At 39.2% G+C, this 18687-nt stretch overlaps 1 protein-coding gene and 1 long non-coding RNA gene across 9 annotated transcripts in view; both read right to left on the reverse strand.

Moving 5' to 3' along the window:
* RNLS (renalase, FAD dependent amine oxidase) overlaps positions 1–18687 on the reverse strand; it is a 141226-nt gene that overhangs the window by 113498 nt on the left and 9041 nt on the right. The window lies entirely within an intron of this gene.
* On the reverse strand, positions 29–18267 carry LOC122174341 (uncharacterized). 2 transcript variants are annotated; one of them, XR_006176028.2, is made up of 2 exons: positions 12684–18267; positions 29–9977 (listed from the first exon to the last, which is right to left on the reverse strand). It is a non-coding gene; the product is annotated as an uncharacterized LOC122174341 (long non-coding RNA). The 2 variants fall into 2 exon arrangements; XR_010589501.1 differs by lacking the exon at positions 12684–18267 and adding an exon at positions 10978–12677.

Consider the following 18687-nt stretch of genomic DNA (forward strand, 5'->3'; position numbering starts at 1 on the left):
AGTTCTCTTTTTTCTTAAAAAAAAAAAAAAAAAAAAAAGTAAGCACATGTAAGGAAGAACTTCAATTCAAAGTAAATGGGAGTTGGACACAAAATCCAAAGTTTCTGATAGCTATCTATTCTTCAAGGATGTGACTCAGCAAAACAAAGGCTTTTGTCTTAGCTTAGAAATTCTACCAAGTATCTTTTATGTATGGTTCAAAGTACATATTGCACAGAAAGTAGCCAGTTCTATTCTGAGGTATAAGGCCAAAATTCCATGGATTGTAGATGGGAGCCATGGAAAACTTGGTCCATGGTATTGACTAATCATATACATGGAAAAAAACACACAAAGAATGTAAGCATGACCTGTCATAATAAATCATAAAAGATCAAGAATTGAGTAAATGACATGCATTTTTAAAAAATTAAGTAGGTATTCATACATTAGTAAATGGAATTTATTTTTTCCTATCAGTTTTGCTAATGTGAGTTTTGTGATTGATTTCAACGGGAACAGATCAGGCCATAAGTCTCACCATGTCTGCTGAGAGACTGCAAGTATTAAATCCACTCTACAGAGGAGTACATACAGAGATGTTAAGTGACTTGCCCAAGATCAAACATGTTGGAATTTTCATGATACATAGGGTTTTTTTTGGTATCGCTATTTAAGTATGAAAATAGAGAATTTTCTGACACATGGGGTGTATGCCTTCACTACTGATTATCAACATAACTGATAGTGTATGATTTGCACTGCAATCAGCATGGACAATGTTAGCAAAATGCATGTATTGATCTCAGAGAAGACTCTGCAACCATATTTGAAATGTTTGTATTAAACAATTCCTTCTTTTAGCCATACACATAAATTCTGGAACTGGCCCGGGGTGGGAGTTGTAGGACCCTAGAATCAAAACAGGATTTAAAAGTAGTTTTAGAAGTATGTTGGGATTAGATGAATTGCTTGGATACAGTCAGGCAAGGAGACTGCAGGAAATTCTTAGACGCTTATGAGGTTGAGCAGAAAACAGCACATTTTATTTCAGTATTTCACTCTAGATCAGTATTTCAGTATCTCTCTCTAGACCAGATTCAGATACCCTTTCTCATGGTAGGTAGCACTTTACTTCCCAAGTAGTCCCAATGAGGCTACTGATAGAGTACAATAATATTCTGCATAAGGGAAGCCATGAGAAATTATTTTCTAGCACAAAGACACAGAATTTCAGGTGAAAAAATAATTTTAAAATATCTTATTTAAAATTGTTTGTCATCTGAGTGAACAAAAACATATGGACCATACAGAAAATGAGGCCCCAAATCCATGTCTACTTTCATTCTTATGAGTGCATAGGTGCAAGTGAACTTTTTTTGCATGTGCCTATAAAAACACCTATACAATCACATGCACGCACAAACTGGAGACCTGAGGGGTGTGTGTGTGCGCGCACAGTCTTGAAACCCAACCTGAACCTGATGGGACTTTATTCCAACGGTTGGGTTTGAGTCAGGTCCGAAAACAAGCCGACCCTCTTGACCTTGGGTTGGGTCAGATCATCTCTGATCACCACCTCCTACTTGTGGGGTTTGAGCAGCAGTGGCACCTCTTGCGCAGTGAAGCAAAAACAGCTGGCAGGAGCAGGAAATGCAGCTGCCACCACATGGGCAGAAAGCGGCCAGAGGTGGATTGCAGGCATAAAAAACAGGAAATCCCCACCAGACCTAGTGCCAAGGATGAGATGGGGGCAATGATACAGTTCAGGGGGAAATGTTAAGTCTGGACCGGGTCTGAAAAAGATGGGTTCAGGTTGGATGTGCCCAGGTCAAGTTTGGGATGGGCCTTTAAAATTAGGCCCGAGTAGTCCTCTACAGATAAGTGGTTGGTATGTGTGGAAGCATAGGTACACAAGTCAGCACCTGTTTATAAATTAGACATTTTATTGTGAAAAGTTTTAAATAAAGTTTTATGCTGCTAGAAGAAATGCTTGCTCCTCCCATTCTTGGTATATTTCATGAGAGAATATACTGAGCGGCATCATGTTCGTGGGGGTGTGGTGAAAAAAATGGTTTATATTGCTAAATAATAAAATAATTTCTCTAGCAATGTCCAGAGTAACTGCACAGCACGTCATGCTCACATTTATTATACAAACCATTTTCCTCTCCAACTTCCTGAGTTTAACAGTAGTGAATTGGTGTAAAATACTCATTTGTACTGGTCCTTCTGTTGTTTGTCTTTTTTAAGTTGGCTGACCCGTTTAAGGGCTTATGAGGTGCCCATTCCTTGGCACTGTATACCAGATATTGAGTCCTTTGTATACTAAAAACAACCCATGTGAGTTAATACCAATTTCATTTAACTTGGATGGAAAAATTCCACAACTTTACATTTAAATTAAAAATTTAACTAATGTGGAGCATAATCTTCCTCAGAATTACTACTAAACTTTTTTATAAAATAGTTTGTAAAACATGCTGCTGACATGTGACAATAGTCGTCACTTTAATGCCAGTTGAGTAACAAATCAGCTTTCCTTTAAATGAAACCATATTTTCTTTCCTTATTTTCTACTTTTAAAAAATGCTTTGATAACGAGGGAAAGAGACTAATGTGGAGGACGTAAAAGAAAGCTAAAATGTCTCAGTTCTCTGTCATGACTTTATTTGGTGGTCTGGAATGCACCAGCCGAGAAGTGCCAGTAATTCTTTCAATAAGGATGTGTAATTTCCAGTACTGGACATGTGGTGATCTCTTCTCTGAGCAAACACTGGAGATTCCCTGGCCTCGGGTGGATTTTTTGTGTGTGTGCAGGCTATATACCTATATATCACCCCTACAATTCCTTGCATTTCACAACTCTACCTTCTGTTAGATCTGCCTCTGCAATGCCCAACTCAAAAGACAAGTTTAAAAATCAGTTAAAAAAAAAGTCACTTTTTCCCCCATAAATCAAAGCCCTTATACAATATAATCTAATTTTGTCATGTATTGTTTGAACAGCACAGCTACTGCAGCAAAGGTAAAGTTATATTAAGAAAGTGAGTTAGTTGGTGTCAGGGAGAGAAGCTGAGGAGCCCGCAAGACTGCATTGGAATGATAAACCGGTTCACTGTGTATTGTAGGCAATACTGAAAGGGGTGTGTAGCGGGGTGGTTACCCTGCTCCTGCCTGAGGGGTTTAAAACAGCCCTGGCAGAGGGCTGGGGCAAAGGGAAAAGCTACTGGGCTGATTGGGGAAGTAGCCACAGCTGTGCCACGCCCCAATCAGGCTTCTGCTGGCCTGTATAAAAAGGCTGGGAGCCAGGAGCTCAGCAGTCTCTCTCTACTTTCAGAGGGAGAAGGACTTGGCTGCAGGGAGCTAGACTGGGTACCTGTAGTGGAGCAGAGCTGGGGAAAGGCTGAGGAGCTGGGGAGCTCCAGCCTGGATAGTGCCAGGCTGTGGCCTAGTGGAAGGCTAAGGGGTACTGGGGGTTGCAGAGGGCAGCCCAGGGCTAGTCCAAGGCAGCAGGTCCAAACCACCCTTGCCAGTGATGAGTGGCCTATACTGCAGTCTTCCCCAGGGAGTGGGGGCTAGTTGGTGACTGGCAGTGGCCTAGTGCTGAGGCAAGGTGGGGATAGTGGGTGGGGTTTCCCCAGGGAGGGGAGACCCAGATCTGTGGGGTACTGCTGGGGGGGCAGCATCCCAGTAATAGGGGCACTGGGTCCTGGGAGGGACATGGGTGCCAGAGGACAAGGCGGATCACTGGCCTGCAGAGGGCGCTCCAGAGGCTGGTGAGCTAATTCCCTGGATGACCAGCAGGAGGTGCCGCAGGGGTGGGTCTGCTCCTCTACAGGGTGTATTACTATAGTACGTCAGTTCACATTATAAGTCTAAAATAAAACAAATTATATATAGCCTCACAGATTTTGTAAGAACAAATATATTTAACATTGTGAAGTACTTTTGAGATCTAGTGATGGAAAGCACTATATCAGAGTTAGGTATTCTTTACAGTCATAGTATACTACTTAATACTTCTCAGTTACCTAGCACTGTACAAATGGAGAGGTGGACATGATTCTGAGAGGTGAAGAGTATTAGAATCAGAAATTTTAGTCCATTCATAATCAAGTCCTACCAATTTATTCTCATAGCATACCTGTGTTGTAGGTATGATCCCCATTTTTAACAACTGAGAAGCTGAGGCAAAAAGGTTAAGTGCCTTCCCTAAAGCCACAGAAGATTATGTGAGAACCACAATTACAACTCAGGAGTTTCTTCCTCCCAGTGCTATGCTCAGATGACACCACTTGCTGTTAACATAAAAGACAGATAAAACCAAAAATCCTTTCCCCAGAGTATTTCTTTATTCTTTAACTGATAGCATGCAAAAAGTTTTGTATCGAATGATGATCCCAATGAGCAGTACTTCTTGTAGTGTGGGCTCCCAAGATCGGTATCCCCACAGTTCAGTGGCACTCTAGAATTAACCCAGAGATGTAAATAGCAATGTGAAGTGAGTATACTAGCAGAGAATTCACTGTTGTGTGCCCCCATCTCAAATATCTATATGTCCAAGGTAAAATATAGCCATTAATGGAAAGCACAGATTGAGAGATCTATTTTAAGGAGGAAAAAATAGACTTAACTCATGAAGTTAGTGAATGATTTCATATTGCCTCAACAATATCACATATTGGGGATCTCTCTCCTATCATCCTTGTATTTATTCTTCATTTTGTAACGCCTCTCTTTCTGTGACCTCTCTCCAACCAGATTTTTCCAAAGAGATTAGGTATGCAACTGTTTATGCACATTGCATATACAAGTGTCACTGTGCATATTAATCAGGTAATCACACTCAAGTAGCCATCTGTGTACAAAATTATCCAATTTTCATAGGCAATTTGAATAACTGTGTGTGCAAATTAGGCCTGAAACTGTACACACACTTTGGGCATTTAATTGTGTGCCTAGACTGAAAATCTGGTTCTCGGTGTCTCTCTATACTTGGAATCAGGAAATCCACAAATACTGCACTGGAACAGAGGTCTGGGAGGAGTCAGAGCATTACAGACATAGGAATTCTTAAAACTTATACTTTGCTGCTGACCTGCCAATAGATGAGAGTATGAGAGGAACCAGACAGAATGGAAACAAGCATCACCTCCTGTCAATACGCTGTAACAAATATTGCTGCTCAAAAGACAAAGTTACTCTTTGGTATGTTCTTCCTGAGGGTACATGTGGTAGCTGCTCACTACAGTAGAAGTTCAGAGTTCCGAACACCTCAGTAATGGGAGTTGTTCATAACTCTGAACAAAACATTATGGTTGTTCTTTCAAAAGTTTACAACTGAAGTCATTAACTTAATACAGCTTTGAAACTTTACTATGCAGAAGAAAAATGCTGCTTTTAACCATCTTAATTTAAATGAAATAAGTACAGAAACAATTTCCTTAGCTTGTCAAATTTTGTTAAACTCCCTGCCCCCGCTTTTTAATAGCTTATGTTTGACACAGTACTGTACTGTATTGGCTCTTTTTTTTTTTTTGTCATTTCTGCTGCCTGACTGTGTACTTCCTGTTCCAAATGAGGTATGTGGTTGACTGGTCAGTTCGTAACTTTGGTGTTTGTAACTCTAAGGTTCTAATGTACATAAAATGAAATCATAAGCAGCAAAAACTTGACCTCATGAAATGATGATAAGCAGCTTTAAAAACCCCATATGCTTCCATGGGTGTATGCTGCACAGAGTAAAGGAAAGCATAGACAGCTGCTACAACTCAGCCTCAGAAATCTCAAAGCTAATCCACATACTACAATATCTGATACATGGCATGGCATGGCGCCACACCAAATTACAACAAAATATTGGTATCATCCCAATGCCCCTCAAAAGCAAAACAACAGCACTTATGATCTGCCGATGCATGGGGGTAAATGAGAGAGAAACCCAAATTACCATGTATCTTGTAGTTTGTAGCCATGTGCATCTTAGTGATATATATTTAACCTGAGAGAGGATTTGGGAGGAATTTTAAAATGGTTTTGATATGTGGCCTGGGTAAGTTGCCTGGAAATGCTTGTTACATAGTTTCCAATGTCCTAGCATGCTATAACATGTCCAGGCACATGCATAAGAGCTGAGTGCTATTCATCATCCCAACAAGATAGCCATAAATTGTGGAGCTTGCAAAAGAGTTTTCTCAGCCGTGCTCTCTGTAGTTTGCTACAACATGGTTTCCACACAAAACAGTCTGCGTAGTATCAATTTACTATGCTTCCGTTTTATGAATCTTATGCCACACTTCTGCTCCTCCCAAGCTACTTCCTGTGAAAAAGGAATATGTGACCAAAAGGAAGGGTGCTGTGATCATCAATCTCAAAAGGGGAGAGTCAAGAAAAAAACTGCGGTTCAACAGAATAAAGAGGTAAAAATCCTTAGGACCCCCAGTGCTTAAAGTGATTTCTGTAAAATAATGTCTCTATCATTGTCTAACCTATTCTTAATACTCTCCAATGATAAGAATTGCACAACCTTCCTTGGAAGCCTATTCCAGAGCTTAACTATCCTTCTAGTTAGAAGGTTTTCCTACTATCTAACCTAAATCTCCCTTGCTGTGGATTAAGCCAATTAGTTCTTGTCCTACCTCCAGTGAATCCCTTACTCCTAATAGCAACCAAATAACTTATTTTCTTCTGCGTGACCTGATTGTGTTCCTGTTGATTTCTATGGGAATTCAGCCATTCATTTCAGTCAGAACAGGATCAGGTCATTGATGCTTTCAATACTTCTATTTTTTTAAAGTCTTTCCTTAAATATCAATTCTTCTGATCACTTAATTCTGTTCTTTGAATACCTTCCTGTTTGTTAATCTTTACCGATTTTGGTTTTAGTTCTCATTCAGAGAATAAGTATGTTTTATTCCTAACTTTTAACAATGTTCAAAAATACAAACAAGTAATTTAGCTTCTTCTACATTAAACCAAACCTCACTCTGGCATTTTTACAATAATTATAGGTATTTCTTCTAGCTGATAAGAGCTAAAGTTCTCCTAATCAACATGCAAGTTATTGAGGCAGTCAACTCATTTGTAAAACATTAATAATTGGAACCAAGGGTGTCACTCTTCTTCTTACAATGAAGCATCCAAACAAAAGTAATATGCCCGGTGCATCCCAACTCCCGTATGACAACCTTACTCTGGGATATGACATCTCTGTAAATTGCAGGGACATTTTATGCTGCCATATTGCCTTGCAAACTTATGTCAAATCTGCTTTCCATTATCTTGATTAATTTTAAACATCTTAATATAAAAAGCCATGGATAGTGCAGCACGTTTGCAAATACTGAAGGTCTCTAGCTTCCTGTTTTAGCCTTAGTGTCTGTCTAGCTATGTAATTTCTTATGTGCCCACGTATCACCATACCATCTGGTAGCACTGGAACAGGTGTTGCAGAGCGTATCCTCAGACCCATTCTTTGAGAGAGTTATTCCTGTATTTTAATAAGATTAACATTCCATATACTCTTAGAAGTTATGATACGTAGTGAAACCCGGTCCCTACTGAAGTCAATGGGAGTTTTGCATTTGACATCAATAGAGCCAGGATTTCACTGTAGATCTAAAGCAAATGTTGCCTTCTTTCTTTACCCCAAATTCCCTTTCTTAGTTTACACAATTATTCTCGGAAAGTGGATAGTGATGGAAGATGAGCTATACAAGGAAAACTTCAGTTACAGCATTGTGTATAGTTAACTTCTTTTTAATGATGGATATAAAATTTTAACCAAGAACTGTTTGAGTTAAAGGTCCAGTTTAACATATACATGCCATATAAAATAAAATGTTTGACCCTTGTCTGATATTGCTGGTAAAATCTTTAAAAGTAATTTGATCAGTGTTTGTGAATCTGAATCAGAATTTTAAAGCAAGTTTTCAAATCTATCCTTTTAAAAGCAATAGAATTAATGTGATTTCACCATAGGAATGTAGTTAAGCTTACATTTTATTTCAGCCTAAGTCTAAAAAAACACAACATAAAAAAAAATCCCACAACTCATCCTATGGTCAACTGCACATACTTCAGTTGTGTGGGGAAAAACATTTTTCAAGGAAGTTTTACAATTCTTCAGCAAAAAGGTATAATATAAAATTAGTAAAGACAAATTTTATCAATGGGGGACGGGGTGTAGGAAGGAGGCTAAAATGTAGATTATTGGTATTTCTGAGGTCAGACATTAAGGTACTTCTGCATCCAGAGGCTGAAAGGTCAAGTTTAGCACCATGATCTAGAAGTTACTGTAAAACAAAGACCCATCACTGCTTCCAAGCCTTCTAGGCTATATGGAAAGCATATTGCTCACTAAACATTTGTCCCAAGAGGGAGCAAATTTCAGAATTATTCAGCTTTACGTTTTTTGGGAAGGTACACATGTTAAATCCAATGTTAAGCCTCTAAGGCCCATCTGCATCAATCAAAACCTGATGTATAGAAAGATTGTTTGTTTTTGGAAGGGAAAGGGGGAACAGACTGCTGGGATAATGGAAATGTATCTGTTTAGTAGTGAGATGAGCAAAATTGAAAGCATTTATTTGGTATGCTTTGCTCTACTGAGGCTAATATTTCTATGTTTAAATACTATATTTGAATACAGATATTGTCTGCCAATAAATCATCTTCTACATCACCTGAAAAAATGGAACCCAAGCTTAGCAGGCCTGAACACAGTCTCTGTTCTGACAGGGCCCCTTTTTGCTACTCCAACAGCACAAAGGGGCTTTAAAAACAGATGGATCTGGCCAGCTGGGAGTTATCCTGCATCAAGGGCATCCCCAGGTCATGGAGAAACTCTGTTCCACCAACCTTCACAGCACTTAATGTAGAGTGTGGCTGGAGCATGTCTATGCTTCAGCAATTCTGGGTTGCCAAAATGGCCCCAAGCAAGATGTGCTTGTCTAAACAGAAAAGTTGCACCATGTTAATGCCAGATGTGATTTTTAAACTGATTTAGTTAAACTGGTACAAAAATCTGTGTGGACTTGTTTTGGTAGTTTATTATGTATTATTATTAAATATATTGTTGTGTACTTCTGTTAGAAAAGGCAAATGAAAGAAATATGCCTTGCACTTGGGGTGGCAAGTGATGAGGTTTGTGATGGTCTATCGTTCCTGGGGGAGTTCATTCCACAGTCTCGGACCACACCTGGAGAAGGTTCTGTCTCCTGCACTGATGAACTTCACTCCTATCATTGAGAGTTCCTTCATGCCAAAGGAGCTTAGTTGTTAACCACAGTCTTTGTCCTGGCGCTTTAGATGGTCTTTTGGGTATCCTGGACCCAGGTCCCAGAGTGCTTTCAAGATAGTCGTTATCTTCAACTTAGTTCAAAATTGTATGGGAGGCCAGTGTAGACAGCAGAGGATAGATGTGATGTGGTCACAGCAGCCTGTGTTGCTCAGGAGATGTGCTGCTGCAGCATTTTATGCTAGGTAGAGATACCTGAATGCAGAAAATTTCTTGCTCAAGTACATGGCATTGCAACAATCCAGCTGAGAGATGATGAAGGCATGAATAACTGGGGACAGGTCTTCGTCCAACAGGATGGGATGAAGTCTTCTAGTCAACCGGAGATGGCAGAAAGCATTACTTGTGGCCATTGCAATGTGAGAGCTCAGCATCAGTGAGGAATCCAGAAGTACTCCTAGAGGGAGGAATCCAAGAGTATGGACTGAATTAGCTAATGGTGGACATGAACCTTCAAGCAAAGGAGACTGCACCATGGCTGCAAACAGCTCAAAATACTTTCCTCTGCCCACCAACATCACCTTGGGTTTCCTCAGATTCAGCCAGCTGTATTTCATCCATGATCTGATCTCATCCAAACACTGGGCCATCTGGGTGGGAGTGGTGTGGTCTGTAGGTAATGAAGGACAGGTAGAGCTCTGTGTGGCACTTGACTCCGTCTTGGTTGACCAGTTCAGCTAGTGGTTGTATGTAGATGCTGAAAAGGACCAGAGAGAGAATCGATCCCTTTGAAACCCCCACAAATAAGCCTCTAGTCTTGTACTTCTCCATATAGCCAAATATGTACATGTGAGACACTATTATATTTTCCAGCTTTGTGTTTTACTTGTAATGTTTCAGTCTGGCTAAAAACTCTGAACTATCAGGACAGGGACTCCGTTTTTCAGCTGACAAGGGTAGGCAGTATTTGGTATTAGGTCTAAATACAAACTGGACCCAATTTCCTGCATGTATCCTGTTTTATTCTCCTGATATTTTGTATACACATACACTCCCACAGCTGGCTTGATCCTCTAGCCCTTACTCATATGAAAAGTCCCATTGAAGTCAATGTGACTACTCATATGACTTTGACAGGACTTCTCACGTGCTTAATTAATAGCTATAGGAGCAGGTCCAAAATAAGCATACTAGGTAAGCAGACATTTAAAAAAAAAAATCCAGAAGGGTCAAACAGTCTGCCAGCCAAATACATCCTACTTGTTGGATGTATGTGTCCTGTATGATTATGTTCCAAATGTTCAGAATTTAAGTTATTAAACACAACAAGCAGTAACTTTCTAGCTCTCATGGTGGTGAAGAAAACTAAATGTGAAACAAAGGTAAACCCCTCCCAGAGAGCCTGAAACAACTACTCTGAGTTGTGAACTCCACTGCCCCCTCTTAACCTAATCTGCAAGTCAGTTTTAAAATTCATCTAAATGTCAACATTAAGTACTTCACTGCTGACTATCTTAGCAAATAGAACAGGGAAGAGGATGGAAATTAGGAGTTGCTACAGCAAAGGAAATGCAGAGGGAAGAACAAAGGTGACACACAAAGAAAAGGAGAGGGAGAGAAACAGAGAAAGAAGGATGGGAAGTAAAAGAAACAAAGGGCAGAAATATCAGTGTTCCTAAAGAAAAGCCTGTTATCCCACTGAGCAATGCTGAATATGACAATTAGGTACTCAGCAGATAATAAAAAATATAACTAACCTTTTAATTATTACCAAGAGACACATTCTGTTAATCCTGATCTTCATGCAAAACTCCCTTTGGCATCACTAGGGGTCTTGCTCTGAATTGAGAGATCTATATTTATACCCTGGCCTACCAACCACACTTAAAATTGGAATTTGGCCCTCTCTAAATGTTTGTCACCCCTATTAGAGTCTAAATGTGGTTCTGGTGACATCAGTTCAAGTGGCTTATTCTCAAAACATCAAACATTTATTATCAGAATGCTTCTATCTGAAATATTCATTTACATTTCATGTTTTGAAAATGCCATATTGATATCAAATTTGTCACATTAAAGCTAATAACCTTTAAATGTTTGCATGTAGTTTTAAAAAAGCACAAATGGTATTATATCATAACACTCAGTGCTTGACAAACAGCTGAAACTACAGTATTGTCCCTGCCTACAGTACACTTCAGTCATGTTATGTAATGTGAGTGAACCTGATTCTTAATTTAAGTTTGGACAAGCCCTGCTGTGCCTTCCTGGAATATGATCAAATATAAACATTCTATTTTTCTATAAAAATATATGCAATAATGTTAGACAGACTTGGGGACTGGTGAAAAGACATGATCTTTGCTCTTATGATTTATATTGCCATGTCTCCTTGCTGAATTATACTAATTATATTCATATAGCATGTGAAAAATCAATATGTAAGGGGAAATAAAAATAAAAAAAATAGATTACTCAATTCAAAAGTGTAACTTCTGCCTTGGAGCAAAATGACTCCTTTAATATTTTAACAAATGAAACTTACCCTAATTTGTTGCATTAATCATTTACTAAATGTTTCAGATTTACAATGTAAAAATTGCTTATTCTCTAAAACAGACTTGAAAGACAAAAGCTTATCAAATTTGTAAATACAAAAAATAAGAGTAGTTGCTTGATAATCCCACTCACAAATGTATACTCATATCTATAATTCTTCAAAAAATATTGATTTCAATAGTGATTCCAGCTGCTTAGCATCTCTAAAATATTCATTAAATAATGTATGTTTTGTAGAGTTGAATCCTTTAATTTACAATTCCTGTTGATTTTTATTTTTATTTTTCTGCACTTATGAGAGACCTTGTAAAAATCAGAAAAGTGCCAATTATTTTCCTTATATTGTTCTGCAGAATTTCAGGAATTGCTAATGAAAGATACAAAGCCCAAATACAATCACAGGCTACAGTTAAAATCTATGCACAAACCTACTTGAAATTGTTTAGGCCTACAGATTTAGCTGTCACAAAGATTTAACCACTGCCACCTACTGTTCTTTTAAAGATGTTGCAACAAACTAAACAGAATTTCCTAATGTGCCACAAGACAATTCCGGTACTGAATTCAGAATACTTCCAGGTTCAGAAAGTTTCTAACTCTTCAACTGCCAAAGGCTTTTCAACGAGAAAAATTAGTCTATTTTTAGTCACTGTTTTGGTAACTCCACTCTAGCTGAAAGGAAACACTGTATTCATAGAATTTATTTGTGAATACCAGCTAAAGCAAAGACACTGAAGGATAATTTCAAGAGAAATCAATATAATTGGTTACATAAGAACTTCTTTTCCATTCACACTATTAAAAATATAATAGAGATCAACATCTTATGGGATCCATTAGTGTTGATTATTCCTTTTTTCCTCAGCTACTACAACAAAACAAGTACAGAAGTTCAGTTACATACCCTTCCGTACCCTCTCCTTCTGGACTCTTCAAGGAAGAAAAGATGACAAAATGCCTCACTGAAAGGACACAGCTAAATAGAAATAGTGCTAATTGTCTAGAATGACCTTTGAAGCAGGCCCCAAAAGAGGAGCAACTCTGGAGCAGACAGCCATAACACCAACCATCACAAATAATAGTTCTGGAATGGAAGCCAAGAAGCAGCTAATTTATGGCCATCTCCTTCCTTTGCATGCCCCCCCCCCAAATGCACACAAAGGGGTCTAAATTCTCACTTTAGTCTATCCCTGGAATTGTTATTAAATATCAACTGAGAGGGCAGAGGCCAGAAAGAGAGAATATGTGCCAGTGTAATAGAGGTCTTACAGCTCTTTAGCGTGGTTCATTAGTTCACTTTGTTAAACTTTAAGTTTTTCAGATGAAAACCTTTGCCCAGGCAAATTAAACTTTTTTTTTTTTCAAATGTCTCTCACTGTTGTATAGTCTGATGTTTTAATCTGAAAATTTGGTAAGTAAATGTACATTGTTTTAAAACAAAGAGCTTCAAGCTGGCCAACTGACAGACACCTCACTTCTGTTGGGGGGGGAGGGGAGAGGGGAAATAAACAAATGGGTCAGCCCATAAAAGAGAAGTTCCTGGCCCTTTTCTAATTGATCAGCCTGATTTTATTAATCTGTCAAACTTGCAAATTAAACTCTAAAATTATCTCTAAGGAAACAGGTCAACATTTCAAAGCCTAAAGTTAGGCTTCTTAATTGATATTTAGGCACTTAAATTAAGGCTGATTAACAGAAGTCCTGAGCATCCACAAACCCTAACAAAGTTACTGGGAGCAGCAGGTGTTAGTCATGTTGAATAAAATCTGGCCACTTTTATTCAGGTACCTAAACATAGATGTTGGAGCCTGAGAGAAACAAACAACTGTGAAAATGTTGAAAACCGCGTTATATTGAACTTGCTTTGATCCACTGGAGTGCGCAGCCCCGCCCTCCCGGAGCACTGCTTTACCACGTTATATCAGTTCAAGTTATATCGAGATAGAGGTGTATATGTTTAGTGGTTTTCAGTCAGAAATAATATGGAATAAGGAATTAAAGTACAATATTCAGGCAGTTAGTTATTCTAAGCTGGGGAAAAAGTACAGTAAGAACAGAGAATTTCCATATTAAAGGAGACAGAAGGAACAAGTCAGATTAGTGCTGAAAGGAATGACTTGTCAGATACATCTGATTAGCAATTTGCTGCCTTCAAGATCAATGAACACTTTAATAGCTTCTTAACTTTTGATGTAAACACTGGCACACACTAACAGATCTAAACCTCCAAGGTCTCTAGCACCACTTTCATTTCACAATCCTCACCTACAGGTTTGTACAAACAATATCTTATCAAAAGCCATTCAGTAGGGTGATAGCCACAAACATGTTTAAACACAGTTGGGTCTAGCATAATTTACACAGTTGGCATGGATAGGAATTCTTGCAGCAATGCTAGAGCCTCACTGTTTGTGAGCAAAGGTTTTCAGAACAAAATCCTGGTTCATTCTGGCCAAGAAAGGAAAACCATTGCTAGCACAGTGCAGGGAGGACCTAACTGAGGACCTCTAGGCCAGAGTGACAGCAGAGAGGGAGAACACTACACCTGGTGAAAGGCCAGCAGCTGGGCAGTCAGTCTAGAGCCTATATATTTTAATTTCATTAAGAGTTTGTCAAAAGATGGATGATGATACATCAGAAGGCAAAGGAATGTATTGCTGAATGTGGGGGCTAACAGCATGATTAGGGCTCTCTGTGGATTTGAGGACAGGTAACTTATTTCCCTTTAATGCCACACCTCCCCTTCCCTCATTGCAGTTATCACACATTTCTTCTTTAAGTAGTTCTATATTTATCATGGTAACAACGTTACAATGCCACTGAGCCTTCTCTTTGTCTCTTTGCTTCAGTTTCTGACTTGTGGTGTATCAAAGTCCTGAGATGTGAGCAATTAAACTAAGGGCATCTCAAGCCTTAGTTCTAAACCATTCCTTTTCTTCAAAACATCTGCCTCGCACTTATACAATTATACAACTTAAATCTACTAAAACAAAAAGCCTCACTGAAACCAGTTAATACTTGGGTACATACACCACCAGCATAGCCCTAAATATCTCAGCAACACACTAGGTTCATCCTAAGCTCTTCTCTTGCAATTCACAACTATGATTTCACTTCCTCTGTTACCTCTTCCACAACCACTGCTGACACACACATGCCCCCACTCTGTGCAAAACATGCAATCTCAGTTCTAATAACAGATACTTAGACTGCAATGTCTTTGGGGCAGCGACTGTCTTTTGTTCTGTTTGTACATCACTTAGCACAATGGGGTACTGATCCTGGACCAGAGCTCCTAGGCACTGCGTTACTAGAAATAATAAATACACCTCTACCCCGATGTAACGCGACCCGATATAACACAAATTCAGATATAATGCAGTAAAGCAGCGCTCCGGGGGGGCGGGGCTCTGCGCTCCAGCAGATCAAAGCAAGTTCAATATAATGTGGTTTCACCTATAATGCGGCAAGATTTTTTGGCTCCCGAGGACAGTGTTATATCGGGGCAGAGGTGTATTGATTGTTGAAAAAAACAAAACATACTGGAAAATTCATTTGTACTATTAAGAATTATTGAACCAAATGTGGAGACTAAGTTCAGAGAAGTGTGAATTAGGGATTTTAGTCCTGTTTTAAATACAACACAACCTTGACGATGAAGTCACCAGACACACCCATAATTTAAAATCCAATTGGAACTTCCAGTCACACAACTGATTAAGAGGTTTACTGTCAAAGGCACAAAATGCTTTCAGATGCCCAACTCCCATTGTAAGTCAATGGGAGTTGCGAACCTACCCCCCATTTGTGCCTTTGAAAATTTCCCTTAAATTCAGCATCCCTATACTGTCTCTTCACCCATCTGTATATAAAACACTAGAAAGACTAACAGTAGAACAATGAAGAATATGAATGTTACAAGTCCTAGGAGAATACATGAGATAGGAAATGAGCAATGTTGGTTTAAATTAGCTATTAGTGAGGAATTACCTATTGGCTTAACACTGGGTTAGGTGGGCAATGAAACAAGTTTAACTTATAAGTCAACACAATGCTCTAAAAAGGAGCAAGGAAAAGGGGAAGACAAAACCCCTTACAGAGTTCTCTCTAATAAAGTTAATCCTGCAAAGATAAAGAGGATTAAGCCATGTCTACACTAGGAGTGCATTAGAATCGGAGTGCAGTGCAATACCAGAACAGCACTCCTACTATGGACGCAGCTATTCTGGCAAAGCTGTTTTGTTCAAGTATAGCAAAACCACCCCCCACAAGTGGAACAAGTTATACCCATAAAAGTACAGCTTTGCTGGTACAGGTGAAGCTGTACTTTAGGCTTCTTCCACCACAGCTATGTCAGTCAGGGATCACACCCTGTCACCCCTACACCTTGCTGCGCCAGAAGACATCCTAATGTAATCCTGGCTTTAGAGACCAATGATAAGAACAACAAAAAACCACCTGAAGCTCAGCCAGACAGAAGTCTCAATACTTTAGGAGCAAGTGAAATGGTCTGCTAAGGTAAAGTAGATTCCACTTATCAAGGCCTGACAAAATTGTGTTCCTGGTTAGTGATCACTTTCCAAACCTAGAGATGGTAATCCTTTCAAAATAGGGTTGAGGTGCATGGCTTTATACATAAATAGGGATCTTCAGTGTCCTACGGTGTCTATCTGATATGCTTTATGAGCACTGATATGTTTTTTTCAGATTTTTTTCTCTTCTTTTTTAAACAAACAGATACTACACTTCAATGACAAAGACAAAATAATGTCTCTTGCTACCCCATCCCACCCCAAAAAACAAAAACAAAAAAACCCACCTCATTCGTACAGTTGTGCAGGGAAAAATGGGTAATTCAGCACAATGCCGCCACACATACCACCACAGCTAAACTAATTGTTATGGCCGGTGAACCAGTAGGTGGCCTCAAAAGAGACTGCTAACCTTGAGTGAGGTGGGCCTCCATTCACTTCTGCCTCTCTCAAGGACACCTATAGCTGCACATTTGCTGCTGCTGCAGTATAAGCATTGCAAGAGCAAACCAGCTGACAGCTTCAGTTGATGGTGCTAGATTTTACTTTTCTTCGGCTACTCAGGCAGATTTGGTGCAGCCATAGCTGCCCTGACATTGGTTTGGCTCAACTAATTGCTGCAAGGACAAGTACAAAGTGCCTTCTTCTGCTGATTAGACAGAAAACCAAGGTCACGCTGAGGTCACTAAACATATTGTTGAAACCACCCCAAACACACATTCACTTATACTCAAAAAACTGTGAATTGGACATTTACAACTCATCCAACTAAGAGATATGAGTATAGTGTCCTATCCAGTTAGACGAGTCTACATAAACGACTTGTGTGTTAGTACAGAAAATGGACTTTGATTCTTTATTTTTATATTCTTTTACCAGATATTCTGTCCATGTAAAATTGAACACCAGCTCAATTTACTTTGAAAAACCATTTCAACTATAACCAGTAGATAGCAGTTATCACTTATATGCTACTTAATGCCCATGAACCCTGGTTCATCACCCAGCACTCTTCAAACCCAATGTTAAACCAGTATTGGATTGCATGCCTAGTCCTGATAAATATATACTAGCGATGTTCATGTTTATCTTACACACCCTTTCTGCTCCCCTTATTTTTCTCTCCACCTGAGATATTCCTTCAGTTAAAAAAAAATAACTTGACTTATTGTGAAAACACTGTTTCCAAATACAGCCAGCAGTTTGACAGCAGAACTGTTTTTGGCCATATATCAGTTCATCCACTACAGATGACTGACAATCTTCACACACACTTTCCACAACTCTTTCTTCTTAATTACGCAGAAAATACCATGACATGGAGCATTCTCTTGGGAATTTTGGCCTCCCAACCAATTTACTCCAAATTTTTGATATCTCACCTTTCCTTTCTCTCTAGACAAAGAGTCACTTTATTGTATTTCTCTATAGTGATATTATTATATAGACAAAGTCCTTCTTCCTCTAACTGATCTACTCCAAATTATTAAAATATCACTGTACTCTTTTCAGTAAACTCCTAAAGTCCATGGTTAGGTTAGTGATTAGTCTTAGCCAGGTTTTTTGTTGTTGTTTTAACTACCATCAGTATACCCTTGTATTAAAAAAAAACCACATTCAAACCTAAATATTCAAACAAAACAACTGTATTTAATAAAACAAGAGATCTACAGGTGGGCTACAAAAATTATTAGAAGTATGATGTTGTTTATGTTAACAATAAGAAGTGATCTCTTCCAAATAAGGAGAGTTAAGGAGAATGGGATTATTTAGTATGGTAAATGGGAATTATGTATGGTAAGAGGAATTATGAGAAAGTATATAAAGTCATGAATGGCAGAGAAGGGCACTAAGATGGGGTACACAGACCTCACACTGACCAAAAAGGGTTAATAATGAGAGCCTGTGAGCCCAATCAGCCCCACCCCATTACACCTGTGTAAGGCATCAAGCCTGGAGGAAGGAGATAAAGAGGAAAGGCTCAGCTCAGTAAAATGTGACTGGCAGAGGGAATGCACTTCTTGAGTTAGGCTTGTGAAGGAAGGCCTGACTAAGATCAATGCCTCTTTGGGGCAGCTAGGCCTGGTCTTGGACCTTTTGAACATCATAACTAGTTTGGTTCCCCTTTTTGGGGATCTGAAGAAGAGACTAATGAGATAGGACTAGTAAAAAGCAGACCAGGGATACAGCAGAGGATCTGAGCAAACAGACCTTATTTGCTTCATACAGGATCCCTGAGCTGGAACCCAAAGTAGACGGTGGGCCTGAGTTCCCTAATGACACACCCTACGGTGTGGTGTGAAGTTGCTGGAGCCAAGGGCTGTATGGCCCACAAATCCCAAAATGTGCTAAAGTTCTGGTTCAATGCAGCCAGAC

Source organism: Chrysemys picta, chromosome 7 (genome assembly GCF_011386835.1).
Source record: "Chrysemys picta bellii isolate R12L10 chromosome 7, ASM1138683v2, whole genome shotgun sequence".
Classification (NCBI taxonomy): domain Eukaryota; kingdom Metazoa; phylum Chordata; order Testudines; family Emydidae; genus Chrysemys; species Chrysemys picta.